The 14710-nt window shown below is 42.8% G+C and overlaps 1 protein-coding gene across 3 annotated transcripts in view; it reads right to left on the bottom strand.

The window, feature by feature from the left end:
- The window catches only part of GRIN2D (glutamate ionotropic receptor NMDA type subunit 2D), a 762310-nt gene that overhangs the window by 328926 nt on the left and 418674 nt on the right, over positions 1 to 14710 (bottom strand). The window lies entirely within an intron of this gene.

Here is a 14710-nt window from a genome sequence, read left to right as displayed (position 1 = left end):
GAGCCCATGGCTGTGCCTTGTAACTGTAAATAAAATGAATTATCAAACAAAACAAAATTTTTTGACCCTTGTATGTTAGATTCTGTGTGATAATTATTTTACTGTAATTGGCTCCACCCCTGCTTCATGACTAATGTTAGTGTATAAACTCGTGATGTAACAAGTGACTAACAAGCAATCGGAGAATACAGCATCCAAGTTTTTAATGCGGACTGAAAAGTTTGTTGTATCTTTTAGTATGATGTCACTATCAAGTACAATAGCCTGCAGAAAGAAGCCCACATTTTGGGATAAGTTTTGGCACAAAGAATTTCTAGACAAAATAATAGGCCTCCCTGGTGGTCTATGGAGGGACTTGTGTATTTTTAGCAAGATATATATTAACTGGATGCGTTTGAGTTAATAACTCACAGGTAACATCATCTAACCAACCATTAGTCACTCCCATTGACAAAATATCATCAAGTTCTTTAGAGTAAGATGTAGTTGGATCATAGCGGAGGGCTTTATAGCAGACTGTTTCTGCTAATTGGCGCTTGACCTTCGGCCACATAATCACTCATATTCGTGACAACCATGCCTCCTCCTTTATCCACTGCGTGGACTATAATCTCCTTGTTGGATTTTAATGCTTTAATTGTACTCCACTCCTCCAGTTGAAAATTCAAAAAATATTTTTCAAAATAATGTGAAAAACTATGAGTTTTTTTTTTATACACAAGTTTCCAGGTGCTGGTTCCACTAAGGAGTACTGTAGTTATCTATATATAGATGAAAAACCACACACAGTTGAGGGCATAATATATATATAGAGAGTCCCGCACTCACATCCAGAAGTATTGAACGGTTGGGGTGCACCACTAAGGCAATCCTGTATGCAGAACCATGTATACATCCAAGGCGCTTCGTAAAAAGCAGGGGCACTCACCATAGTAGCTTCAGTCAGCATTTTAATAATGCAATAGTTACAGATACATAGTGGACATTTCAACCCGCTAGCGGCCTTTGTCAAGATAGCATATCATGTTCACAGGCAGGACAAATTATACTGACACATGCTCCATGCAGCCCATATATACCCCCCTGATTGCCACAACAGATTACACCTGCGTAGCTACATCAGCCATTGGTCATTCTAGTGGAACGCATCTATATATTCCAGAAAAAATGTATCAAGTGATTTAAAACACGCACATTACACAGATAATACTTCATTAAAAACAATAGGGTATTGTTATAGGACACTATTTGAATAGGACACTATTTGAACAATAGGACACTATTTGAAAAAACAAACTTTTATCCCAGACAGCAAAATATACCGTAGTCTGTAAAGTACCGCCAAAGAAGGCGAGTGTGCAAAATGAAGGCCAATACACACACTACGATGTCTTCTTAATGATGATGAACGACCCCATTATAAATCACCTCCTGAACAACCCAGAACGATTTCGCTCAGGGTCGTTTAGGAGGTGAATATTTTAACATTGTCTACTGTTTATGCTGTGAATGACGGACGACTACCAACGATGCGCGTACCCGTGGGTCGTTAAAGACCATAGCCATCGTCAATGCATGCAGGTCAATTTGGCTATGGTCGTTAACATTGTTTGTTTTTTCAATAGAAAAGGTCCTGCATCGTTTGTGGTCGTTTGTCAGCCGTCGTGCACCAGTGATCACCTGCAATGCTGAGGTCGTTCATTTTCACTTCAAGGGTGACAATGAAAGATGGTAGTTAACGATGGGTCGTTACTGACACAGCTTTGTGTGTGTATGGGCCTTTACATACAGTATAGATAGTTTATCAGCCTCAAGACGGACACCGGACTCAGCTCCGGAAGTCTGGGCGGTGACACGCATCTCCTTCCAGAAATGTGTGATGCGTTCCAGTGTCACAGATAGCTGTAAAGCATATCAGCGCTAGTGAACCGGCAGACGCGTTCACAGCGCTATGTCATTCATACACATAGAGAGCTAATGCTCATCCACATTAAGATTATTACTGTGTGGGCAATCTGGGGGCAATATTGACTGCATTTATCATAAAAACGTACAAGTGAATACGACAGTACAGTTGCAAATCTGCAACTGGAATAAAATTATAATTTTGAGTTTACTTTCATTTGTAATTGAATAAAAATAAATAAAAAAATCAGGCGGTATTTTATACTCTACCATCGCGTGGAGGAAAACAGAATAGTGTGCCGAGCGAACGTGACATATTGATATATATTTCAATATATATTTTATACAGTATGTGTTATTTGTTGATGACATTTTGCCTGGATGAGCAATAGGCAAGGTATGAATCTGGAACCACAACACAGTGCTATGAAATAAAGTTTTCATTGCTTAATGCATTAGGTCAACAATGCGAAGGGCAATGGTCAGAAGGTCGATGTGGTTTTTCATGTTTTTTTCCCTATCTATGTCAACGTAATTCGACGTGGACACCATATCAGTGTACCGCATCTACCCACCATTCTTCGGGCACAGTGCCTCGCTGTGTTCGGCACACTATTCTGTTCTTCCTCCATGCCCTAGTGGATGGTAGGGTATGAAATACCGCCTTTAAAAAAAAAAATGTGAATAACTCATGTTGACCTTCACATTGTCTACCTAATGATTATGTCAACCTTTTGACCCTGTTAACCTTAGGCCTGTTGACCTATTTCATGTGTCTATATAAGTCATGTCGACCATTAGTGGTAATGTATGTCAATCTTCATACTGTCGCACCAAGCAGAGTGTCCGTAGTAAGAGTTGCTCTGTATGTATTTGTCAGAGCCATTGGCTCTGCATGTATTTGTCAGACGTTCCAGCTAACTAGTCCAGCCCTGTTCTATGAACAGATGTGCTGAACATGTAAGATCAGTAGTTGATATTTGCCTTGACATAGCACAGCTATAATATTAATTTAATATATGTTCTATTTTTAATATGTTTACAGCTAGCAATGCATCTATTTTGTATCCCGTAAATACAGAAAACAGGCACAATCTTCATTAGTAGATTGGAAAAAAAAATCTGTTACAAAATTATATTCTATAAAAACCCACCCACGTGTATAAGGTTAACAGTAATTTGTTAATGCTTTGCAAAATGATTTTACATGCTTAAAACAAAACACTTTCCGACAGATGGCCAAATGTAGCAATGACAATCTATTTGAAAAAACAAACTTTTATCCCAGACAGCAAAATATACCGTAGTCTGTAAATACTATTTATTGCTGCTTAAACTATAGATTATTGCTTCAACGGAGGAAGAATATGCAGGGTTTGCAGCCTTGTGGACAAGTGTTAAGCAACAGGCTTTGTGCCAACAAGTTTAGTTTAATTTATCTCTTTCATTTATATTTTTGACATGTGACTGATATACATGAAAACCCACCAGATAAAGCAGCTATGTATTTAAAGATAACAAAAGAAAAAGACAAGTACTAAGCATTTCAGATGCCCTCCACCTGTCTTAGGTGCAAAATGATTTTGTTCCTGAGAAAGGATAAGGGCTCCCTGAATCATTGTGATCTATACCTGGCAATCCATTTGTCATCAACAAGCTGCTTTAGTTCGAATATATTTAAATACTGAGTTACAACTTTTGGTGCACTGCCTGTTTTGGAGAAACTTTGGTACTCTTTACTTAGTGCGGCGCCCGTCGCGGGCATCGCGGGTACATTAATGTATGGCCGCGACGCGACCGACGCGATGCCCGCGATTTGCCATTGAAATCAATGTAAAACATAAAAATCGTGTCGGTCGCGTCGCGGCCGCACATAAACGCACCCGCGATGCCCGCGACGCGATGCTCACGATTTCCCATAGGGAACAATGTTAAAAGTCGCGATGGACCCGATTTTAGTGTTAAATGGCTCAATCAACCCGATTTGGCCATAGGAATCAATGTTAAATGGGCCACAGAGCCCATTAACCCTTAAATGTCCCCCCACATTTTTAACGCCACCCCACGATCCACGCCAACCCGAAGCGTGGCGAGCGCAGCGAGCCCGCGAGGGGCGGCGGTACGCGTCCTCCGACCTTTTCATGCCCTACTATCCACGTCGGCGTGGTGTGAGAATATAATAGTGTGGCGAGCGTGGCGAGCGCAGCGAGCCCCGCGAGGGGACGCGGATACCTTCACAGGTAGACGCGTCCCCTCGCGGGCTTCACAGGTGTCCGTGGCGACCCGGACACCTGTGAAGCCCGCGATGGGACGCGTCTACCTGTGAAGGTATCCGCGTCCCCTCGCGGGGCTCGCTGCGCTCGCCACGCTTCGGGCTCGGTGGCTCGCTGCGCTCGCCACACTATTATATTCTCACACCACGCCGACGTGGATAGTAGGGCATGAAAAGGTCGGAGGACGCGTACCGCCGCCCCTCGCGGGCTCGCTGCGCTCGCCACGCTTCGGGTTGGCGTGGATCGTGGGGTGGCGTTAAAAATTTGGGGGGACATTTAACGGTTCATTGGCCCTATTTGGGCTGTGTGGCCCATTTTACATTGATTTATATGCCAAAATCGGGTCCATTGAGGCATTTAAGTGTCAAATCGCGGTCAATCAGGCTTTTTAACATTGTTTCCTATGGGAAAATCGCGGTGATCGCGGTAATCGCGGGCATCGCGACCATCCAATTTTACCCGCGATGCCCGCGATTACCGCGATCACCGCGATTTTTACCCGCGATGACCACGATTTTGATCGGCGGCGCCGTTCTAGGTAAAGAGTACCGAAACTTTATTGTTAGGTTATTAACTATCATTAGCTGTTCTTTATTAGAGATGTGGGCAGGCCCCTGTGTTTTGGTTCTTATAAATCACTGTTGTGTTTTTAGTTTTGGTTTTGCAAAATCACCCTTCAAAGGTTTTGGGTTGAGTGAAATGCCACCTAAAATCACAATATGGGGATTGACATGCAATCCAAAACCCAAGATTAATTTTTGAAATCTTACTTATAAACTTGAGGGGAGATAGAACTTGGGACTTGGCCCCTTGTATCCTAAAAATCATTCAGAGCCAGGTCTCATTGCTACTTGGATCTCCAAAGTTCAACTAAATAGAACCACTTATTTCTAGCGCTTATATGCTACCACAGTGCACACATATTATGCAGCACTTTAGAGAGGATATTTCATTACAAACACTACATACACATTAGTGTTACTTTAGAAAGCCAAAATCTAGAAGTCAATTAACCTAAAATTCATGTTATTGGACGAGTAAGGAACTCTTGCAAACATGGGGAGAACATACAAACTAGGATTTTGGTAATTTACCGTTAAATCCATTTCAAGTAGTCCATATGGGATACTGGGCAATGTCTTATAATGATGGGGAATAGAGGTATCCAGTAGGAGATAGGCACTATATAGCTTTTTATACAGGTGTACTGGCTCCTCCCCTCTACTTTCCACATACACAAGCCAGTTATGTGAAACTGTGCCCGAAGGAGGATGTATATGAGGTAAGGATATGTGAAATATGCATACATGGAACATGTAATAAGCATATGTGAACAAAAATAATAACAGCATAACCAAGAACCATGAAGAACAGGTGAATACTGTATGAAAACTACAACTGCAGTAAGAAACCGCACCGAGGTGGGTGCCCAGTATCCCATATGAACTACTTGAAATGGATTTAATGGTAAATTACCAAAATCCTATTTTCACTATCAACCATGTGGGATACTGGGAAACATCTTATAATGATGGGGAGGTCCCAAAGCTTCCAGAATGGGTGGGAAAGTGTGGAGTCTGCTGCAACACCGCCTGCCCAAACTGGGTATCCTTCTTCGCCAGAGCGTCAAACTTCTAAAATTTGACAAAGGTATGCTGTCCTGACCAAGTAGCCGCCCTACACAACTGTAGAGAAGATACACCCAGAGCAGCCACCCAGGATGCCCCCATCGCTCTAGTCGAGTGAGCCCTTATGGCTGAAGGAGCAGGTAACTCCCCCGACGTGTAGGCCTGCTTTATAGTCGAACAAATCCAACGAGCAATGGTCTGCTTGGAGGCTGAAAAACCCTTATTTTGTGCACCATACAATACAAAAAGAGAATCAGATTTTCTAATCCGAGCCGTTCGTCTAACATAGACCTGAAGAGTTCACACCACGTCAAGCGATTCCGGAATTCCAGGGTGAGCCCCGCTGTCTGGTATCACAATAGGCTGGTTAAGGTGAAACGCCAAAACCACCTTTGGCAAAAGCCTGGGATTCGTTCTCAGCTCCGCCCTGTCTGCATGGACTCTTGCTCCGCCCTGTCTGCATGGACTCTTGGACACCAGGTATGGACTCTTGCAAGATAAAGCACACAATTCGGATACTCTTCTCGCCGAAGCCAGAGCTAAAAGTACCACCGTTTTCCATGCAAGGTACTTTAAATTCGAAGAGTCCAAAGGCTCAAACCAGGATGACAGTAAAAATTGAAGTACTGTGTCCAATTCCCAGGCGCTGTTGGTGCAAAAAACGGGGGCTGTATGCACAGAACTCCCTAAAGGAAGGTTTGAACTTCCGGCAATGTTGCCAATTTCTTCTGGAAAAAGACAGACAAGGCCAAAATTTCGACTTTAAGGGATCCCAGACGTAGACCCAAATCCAAACCTTTCTGCAAAAACCGAAGCAACCTATTTAGGCTGAAACGGGCAGGTGGAATACTCACACCAACCCACATATTTCTTCCAGATGTGATGTAATGTGCTGACGTCATCGTTTTTCTGGCCTGCGTCATGGTCGACACCACCGAAGTATGTAGACCTTTTGCATCAAGAATTTGCCACTCAACCGCCAGACCGTCAAAAGTAGCTGTCAAGGATCTTCCACCAACATTTTCTGAAGATCCGCATACCAAGACCTGCAAGGCCAATCTGGGGCGATCAGAATGACTTCTGCCCTTTGATATTGGATTCGCTTTAGGACTTTTGCCAGCAGTAATATATGAAGTGTGGCGCACCTTACCTAAAAGATGTTCAAAGAATTCAAATGAATATTTAAATTTGATACAGGATTTATTGCAAGTTAAAAATAAACAAACACACAAAATGAGGTATATGAATAGCAAGGATGCAATACTTAATGGGAACAGATTTTTTTCTCTCTGGTTCTGGGTACAGACAATCAAATGTTGAATGGGTATCTCACCATTTGTGCAAACTGCGGTGGGCTATACTTGGATGGTATAAGTCTGCGGCACCACCGCAGTGAGCTTTGTCCGAAATTGATCCCAGGATCCAAAGTGCAGGTGTGTTCCAGTTAGGTGCATCCAGAATAAAGTGTCCAAGTGCCAAGGTGCTTTTTTTCTCAGAAAGTGCAGTGGCAAATCTCCAGCAGCAACGCGTTTCGGAGAACTTAATAATGTTTCCTTTTTCAATCTGTGTATATATAGAAAAAGGAGACATTATCTAGGTCTCCGAAATGCGTTGCTGCGAATTCCAGCATGTCACAAAATACAGTAATATCCCTGAACCAGGAATCCAGTTGAGAAGTCCCACACCTGGCTGAATTTTGACAACCTGGCCCCCACTGCAAGAGTCTCCCCAGGGGGGGTTGGTAGTCATGCTGAGGTTTTGGCTCCAGCAACTGTGGAACTTTTGTACTGGAAGGCAGTGGCCAAGGCTTTTCTGGCCTTGCCTCTAGCTCCTCTGGTTGATGTTGCGCCCCCTCTAGCCTTGGGACGGAATTTTGTGTCACGAAAGGATTAGCATGCCAGTTCAGAAAAAACACTCTTGGCTGGGGTTGGGGCCATAGATAGGAAAGTAGATTTTCCTGCTGTTGCTTTAGAAATCAGATCATCCAGTTCCATGCCAAAAAGTCTATCCCCTGTAAAGGGAAGACCCTCTACACTTTGATTGGAATCAGCGTCTGCCGACCATTCGCGTAGCCAAAGGGCCCGGCTCCTGGATAGTGCCATGGACGAATTTCACGCATTCAAGGAGCCCTATTCTTTCTGGGCGTCGCATAACACCTTGGCCGTATTCTGAATAAGGCGCAACTTATCCGCCACCTGTGCCACTGTCATGTCTCCCAGTAAACTTTCCTGAATCTGGGAAGCCCAAGTAAATATGGCCTTGGCCTTCCAGCAGCTAGCCAGTACCGGCTGCTGTGCTGCCCCACTCGCAGTGTACATGGATTTAAGGGTGGCTTCCAGTTTTTTATCGGAGCCCTCTTTAAGAGTGGTGGACCCTGGTATCGGAATAACCATCTTCTTGGATAAATGGGATACTGAAGCATCTACCATAGGAGGTTCCTCCCACATTTTCCTACCTTCGGAGTTAAATGGAAAGGTGGCCATGAACCGCTTACACAGTTTAAATCTACTCTCAGGATTTTTCCAGGCCTCCTTAAAAACCTTTTCCAGATCTGCCTGTTCTGGGAACACCGCAGTCTGATGCTACTGAGCCACAAAGAAGGGGTCACCCTCTACCGCTGCAGGTAATGGGAGGTCAAGGACATCTCTAATGGCTAAAATTAAAGATTCAGACCCAGATAGCACTGATTGACTTTCCTGAGATGGGATCTGACCATCTGACCATCTTCCTCTTCTTCCTCCCCATCATCCTCAGATTCCGGGGGGACAGTGGACACCGCGCGTTTGCGGCCCTGACCCTGTGAGGGGGTGAGATTATCTACCCTTGCCAATAGAACTGTTAAGTCCTGTTGCACCCTCTGGGTCTGTGCAGTGTTTGCAGCTAACTGAAAGGAAACAGTCTCTAGCATCTGTTTGATGCTGCCAGCTGATGCTGGTTCTAGGGGTACAGCCTATGAAATTGCACTAGGCTGGGGAGAAATCCCACTAAGTTGAGGGGATATACTGTACATGGTTCATAAGTAAACTTTGACGCAGATTTAGGGGTGAATTTAGTGCTGCATAGTATACAGGGGATTTTACAAACCATGCTGGCTGCAGCTATCCACCACACACAGACACAAACACACACACACAGAAAACACACTGAATCACAATGTGAGGTTTATAGAAACTACAGTATGTGCAGCTTTCTAACACATATGTGTGTGCACAGCTAACAAACCTGTGAGGAGTACTCAGAGTACACTGAGAGGAGCAGTACACCCCCAAACCTGAGCTCCTTAGATAAGGAGCTGAACAATCAATTACAGATGGAGCAGGCTCCATCTTTGCAGGGGCTGGCGATTCTATTGCCAGCCCCCCCCCCCTCAGTGGCCAGGTCTTGCCAGGGGCGCACGCGCAAGAGATGCTTGCGCGCGCCCCATGGCTACGGAGCTAGCTCCGCCGCCTCCCTTGGTGCCACTCACTGCCCCCCCTATCCCTGCCCATCTCCCTGAAGAGGAGATGGGCAGGATGCCGCCTCAGCGCCATCCTGAAACAGGGATGCACGTGTGCGTGAGATGCACGCATGCCCCGGTGGGATGGATCACCTCTGCACCAGCGTTCACCAGCGCAGGCATGCTGGTGATCCCCGACCAAGGATCAGAGGCGCTCCATCTGTATGTACAGTATGCACAATAAACAATATACATACAAAAGAGTCCACCAGTGGTGACACTCAGGCAGCATCTGTGAAGCGCTGAACAATGGCTGTGCCTGCTGCCAGACCTTCAGTCTCTGTCTTCGCTGCTGAGATCTGGATAATTGTGTCCGAAGCCCCAGGGAAGAAGCAGGAAGTAGCCCATTTGTTACATAGAGCTCTGGTCCCCGCTCTGAGGAAGCTCTGCCCACCAGAGTCCCGCTGGGGCTATCACTGTTTTATACTGGCCACAGACAATATTAATTGTCAGAATGATCCCCAATGTCCCTAAGGCACAGTAAGCACCTAAAGTGCCAGTCTAGCGAGGGGCATGCAGTCCCTGTGCAGGGCACCGCCGCCGTTGCCATCTTGCCGCGCAAATAAACTGGAGACCCCACTGTGGGGACCCTGGGTGTTACTAACCTCCGACTTCTTCTGATTTACCAGGGGTGCGCGGTATGCTGGGGGTGAGCTGCTAAATGTGCGCAGTGGTTAACACCCACTGAGAATCGTGGTTCTACAGCAAGGGACTTTAAAAGGACTACGATTGTACCCTGCCACTGATGTCCCATGTTGCAGGAAAGCTGTAAATCACGCAGCAATCCTAAAATAATAAACTAAAATAAATAACTGAAGAAAACTCTCCAGTAGCTCTGCTCTGCACATCCTCTCCTGGGGGCACATTTCTAAAAACTGGCTTGTGTGTGGGGGAAGTAGAGGGGAGGAGCCAGTACACCCTGTAAAAAAAGCTCTATGTGCCTGTCTCCGGATACCTCTATTCCCCATCGTTATAAGACATTTTCCAGTATCCCATATGGATGATAATGAAATATAGTTACAGCCTTGATGGGAAATGAAGCAAAAACCTCAGTGCTGCCCAACATGAAACCCATGACACTACACCATCAATGAGAGTCACATATGCATCTCAATCACATCTCGACTTATGACTAAAGGACAAAACTGGGCATTACTGATGAAATTTCGAGCTATAGATTGTTTATATATGCCTTAATAAGCCTAATATTTGACAGATGTTTTACAAACTGATTTGATGACAATGATCAAGCCAAGTACAGTATATGCATAGGAGTGGTCCAGTAACAGAACTGTGTCCATAAGCCCACAATCTTGAGGATCTTAGACAAGCTAAAGAAGTTGTTTACATGACATTTTGCAAGAGTATCAGTACAGAAGACAGCTGCAAGATGGCAGATTGTGCCCAAATAACATACAGTACCTTAGTTGTAAATACCAAGAATTATCTGAAAAGGAAATTAGCCAGATCATTTCTACCATTTATAATTTTAACAGCATTTTTAAAGTTTAAAGTAAGACAAGTTGGAGTTGGCCCAATGCATAACTTCGGGTGATGTACTCTTTGAGACAAGGTATTTTGATTGTTGCCACTAAGCCATACTTATAATACCACTTTGATAAAGGAACATTTATTCTAATTTATTCTACTTTGAATGAGCCCCACAAAAAGCTCAGTAGACCATCTTGGAGACCACATGCTCAGGAACCAAAGAATGTCATCTATATACTGTACTGAAGATAAACTAATTGGTCATTTAGAAAGTTTATACACATGTTAAAATATGCAAATCTATGTCTTGTTGCTTGTGTCTGTAAAGCAATGCAATTAAACCTGGAAACTGATCCTTGCCAAAAATGTAAGAAGCGGAAAAATTGTTTAGTTCACACTGCAAATAAGATTAAGAGGTAATGAGGCCAAGCTTTAAGTTTCGATTAAATGTTGAACAATAAGGGGGTTACATTTAAATAAATAAAATCTGACATCTCAGGCCGGATAATCAGATTCAGGTATTTGAATTGTGTGACACTAATTAAAGGGTTTTTCCCTCCAATGATGGAGTTATTAATACAGATTTTAACCAATGTATTGCTAACCTATAATAGTAGAAATATCTAACTTGGATCTCATTATAATTTAAATAGTATATAAAATGTATTCTATATTAAAAAGCAAGGCCTATACCAGTGGTTCCCAAACTTTTTTGAATCACGGTACCCTAGAGTGTCAGAACATTTTTCAGGGCACCCCTAGGCCAAAAGTTTGTTACCAAGAATAAAAAAAATAATAATAATTAAATTAAATAAGTTGTGCTTAAATGTTATCCTTCTTTGGTCCAGTTATGTGGTGAGGAACATGATTCACTTCTGTTTATCCACATATTTTATAATTGAAAGCCACAAGCACTGATTTTGCCCATTACATTGACCATAAACAAGTTGAATTGGTTCCGGACCACCAACCTGAGGCACCCCTGCAAGTGCTCCGAGGCACCCCAGGGAGCCTAGGCGCACAGTTTGGGAACCACTGGCCTATACCATTTTATAACTTTATTTAAAAAGCTGGCCCATAAATATGTTAAGAAGCCGACAGCTACCTACACCTACAAATTTTTCTTCAACTTTTTTGTTAATCCACCAAGACCACAGGTTTAGACTTGTGGAAGATCTCAATACAGGTGCCATTATTTCTAGAAAGGATAGAGGTTTCTCTAGGAAGCCATGTTGATATTGACACTGCCATTCAATGTTGTGATGTTTTCCACTAAGCATTACAGAGGTCTACATGTATAACCACTGAAATGATATCATCCAAGTACTTTCTTTTTTTCTATCAGGGATTAAAATACTGTAAGGTGCCAACAAGGTACTGATGTTCAATAATAGCTATCGTCAGAAATGTAAACCTTGCAGGGAAAAGCTCATAACTAAATCAAAATAGCAGTCTTCTTTTAGAGAGGTTTACCAAAGACAGCTGCTTTTGTGGAGAGACTAAACCAACCTGGACATGCTCATTAGCATTATTTCCATTGTATGAAACCAGTGCTTGGAGTTTAGCCATCCGTCCTCACCTAAGCTATTTCCTCTGATACAGTATGCCATGTTTCTCAGACCACAATATTTCAGTATCACCATAAAGCTGATGTCAGCAACAGTTCAGGCCATGCAGGTTATTCTTTACCAAGATAATAGAAATAGTGAAATACATTTCTCAAACTCATTCTGATCTTCAGGGCTAATTGAATTTTGATATTAAGCCAATAATGTCGTCAATGCTAATTGAAGTTTGATGTTAGGCCAAAAGTTTACACGTGCAAGGTCAATAGTCATAAAATGTCAACACAGAAAAGGTCGAAAAATAAAAAGGTTGACATGGGTTTTTCATGTTTATTAGGAAAATGTCAACACCTGAGTCGGTGGACCCCCAATCAGTGCACTGCATCTGCTCGTATTCCTTGCTGTGCTTGGCACACATCATTGTTCTCAACCGTGGATGGTGAAGTGTGAAAAAGAAAAAAAATCACCCAAAAAACTTTTTAGCCTTTTCATGTGTCAAACATATTCACAACAACCTTTTGCTGGTGTTGATATTTTGACCATGAAGGCCATATGTATGTAAACCATAGGGTGTCCACCTATTGACTGTGGATCAGTGGCGTAACTATTGATTAAGCTCCCCCCGCCACACATTTTGGCAGTGCCCCCCCCACTTTACACCTCCGCCGGTACCTGCATCAGTCTGCAGTCTCGTGTCTCCCTGCTCTCCCAGTTCCTGCTAAACTGACACTTAACAAAGGCTGCACCCGTACAGCAGACCGTTTTTAAGCAGACCCCACGGGGCCTGTGGGGCTATAGTTATGGCTCTAGTTATAGTTAGGGCTATAGTTACGCCACTGCTGTGGATCTAGACATTGCCAACCTACCATCCGGATACCACTTAACGGGAACTCCAAAAGGAAATAAGTGATAAATTGCCTGAGATTGGGTGCACATACAAATACTTCAACAAATGTTTCCCATATTCTATATGTTAACACTGTATAACAGGATAATTTAACAAGAAAGCAAGAAAGAAGGACTGCAATTGAATAGCCCAAGGCTACCACCTTTTATGACCCCTATTAAATTAACTGGGCTAATTAAATTTGGACCATAGATGGTTGTGCAATGGTTTGTGACTCCAGTTATCAATACATAATGGCTATGTTTCCTAAGAGGCTGAAAACCACTGACAAAATATCTATGCTCCTGACAACTTATCAAAGATTTCTGGCAAAGTATTGAAGCAAGTATGGAAGCAAGCAACAGATTCTGTTTTCAGTATACACAATTATGTGACTTAAAGTATGTTATTTAGATCAATTAAAGATAAGTAGTAATTTGCTAAATTAATATTAATTCATTCATAATTTAATATTAATTATTAATTTAATATAAACAGCACCATATTGTTTCCCCTATTGTAAGTCTACACCATGGTATTCTACTTTTCAACAGTTTTATGTCTGTCCATGCAGATTTGTATAGCATTTTGAGGAATTTCTGTCTTCAAGGTATGGTATATAATCATTTTGAACCCACTATAATTGCCTTAATTCGAATCAAGCTCTTATTGATAAATAATTTCAATTATTTTATTGATGTTCTAAAGTTATTGATATATACCAGCATATTAAATTATTTCTATGTAAAATGTTACCTGATTGTTCTAAAAGACAACCATTTGAAAGTTTTAGACTGGCCATCCGGCAATTCTGGAAAATTCCAGAAGGACCAATGAGCAGCTGGTCAGCTCTGCCTTTTGGGAGATGTAGGCTTATCAGGAGACCACATCACTGTGAGGAATGTCCATGCTGTAAGGCAAGATCACATCCCTTTCTCATTTGCGCACCACAGTGATGTCAGGCTGAAATGAATTACAGCCCCTGTTTCTACAAGTACCCACTTTACTTCAAGGGAGTAACTCCCCTTGAAGTTCTTTATATTATCTTGTTCCAATTTTGGGGGCAGAATCTGGAGCATTATAACAGCTAGCACCCATTGACCAAGTGCCCAGATCCACCCATCTTCTCCTACAAAGTAACAATATTTTCCTTTCTGGCAATCAATGCCAAACCAGTGGTGGCTGCAGTGCCAATGACATACTGCAGGGTGAGGTGCTAACCAAACATAAACATACATGTTAAGATGTATGTAACATATTTGCTGGCTTTTATTTTAGGATGGCAGTGCTATGTATAACAGAGGGCATTGGGCATCAATTTCCTTCTATGCATGCCCGGACTCCTGTTGGCTAGGTATCACAGGAGTCCAAGGGCAGACTGTACAGGACAGTGACTGAAGATGAATGCGGCTTTGTGTATGCAGATGTGATAAACACAGCACTTTATATGTGATAACCAGCACCCC

Source organism: Crinia signifera, chromosome 19, assembly GCF_055691185.1.
Source record: "Crinia signifera chromosome 19, ASM5569118v1, whole genome shotgun sequence".
In the NCBI taxonomy this organism is placed as follows: domain Eukaryota; kingdom Metazoa; phylum Chordata; class Amphibia; order Anura; family Myobatrachidae; genus Crinia; species Crinia signifera.
The sequence above is the reverse complement of the archived record's forward strand: the minus strand, read 5'-3'. Positions and strand labels throughout refer to the sequence as shown.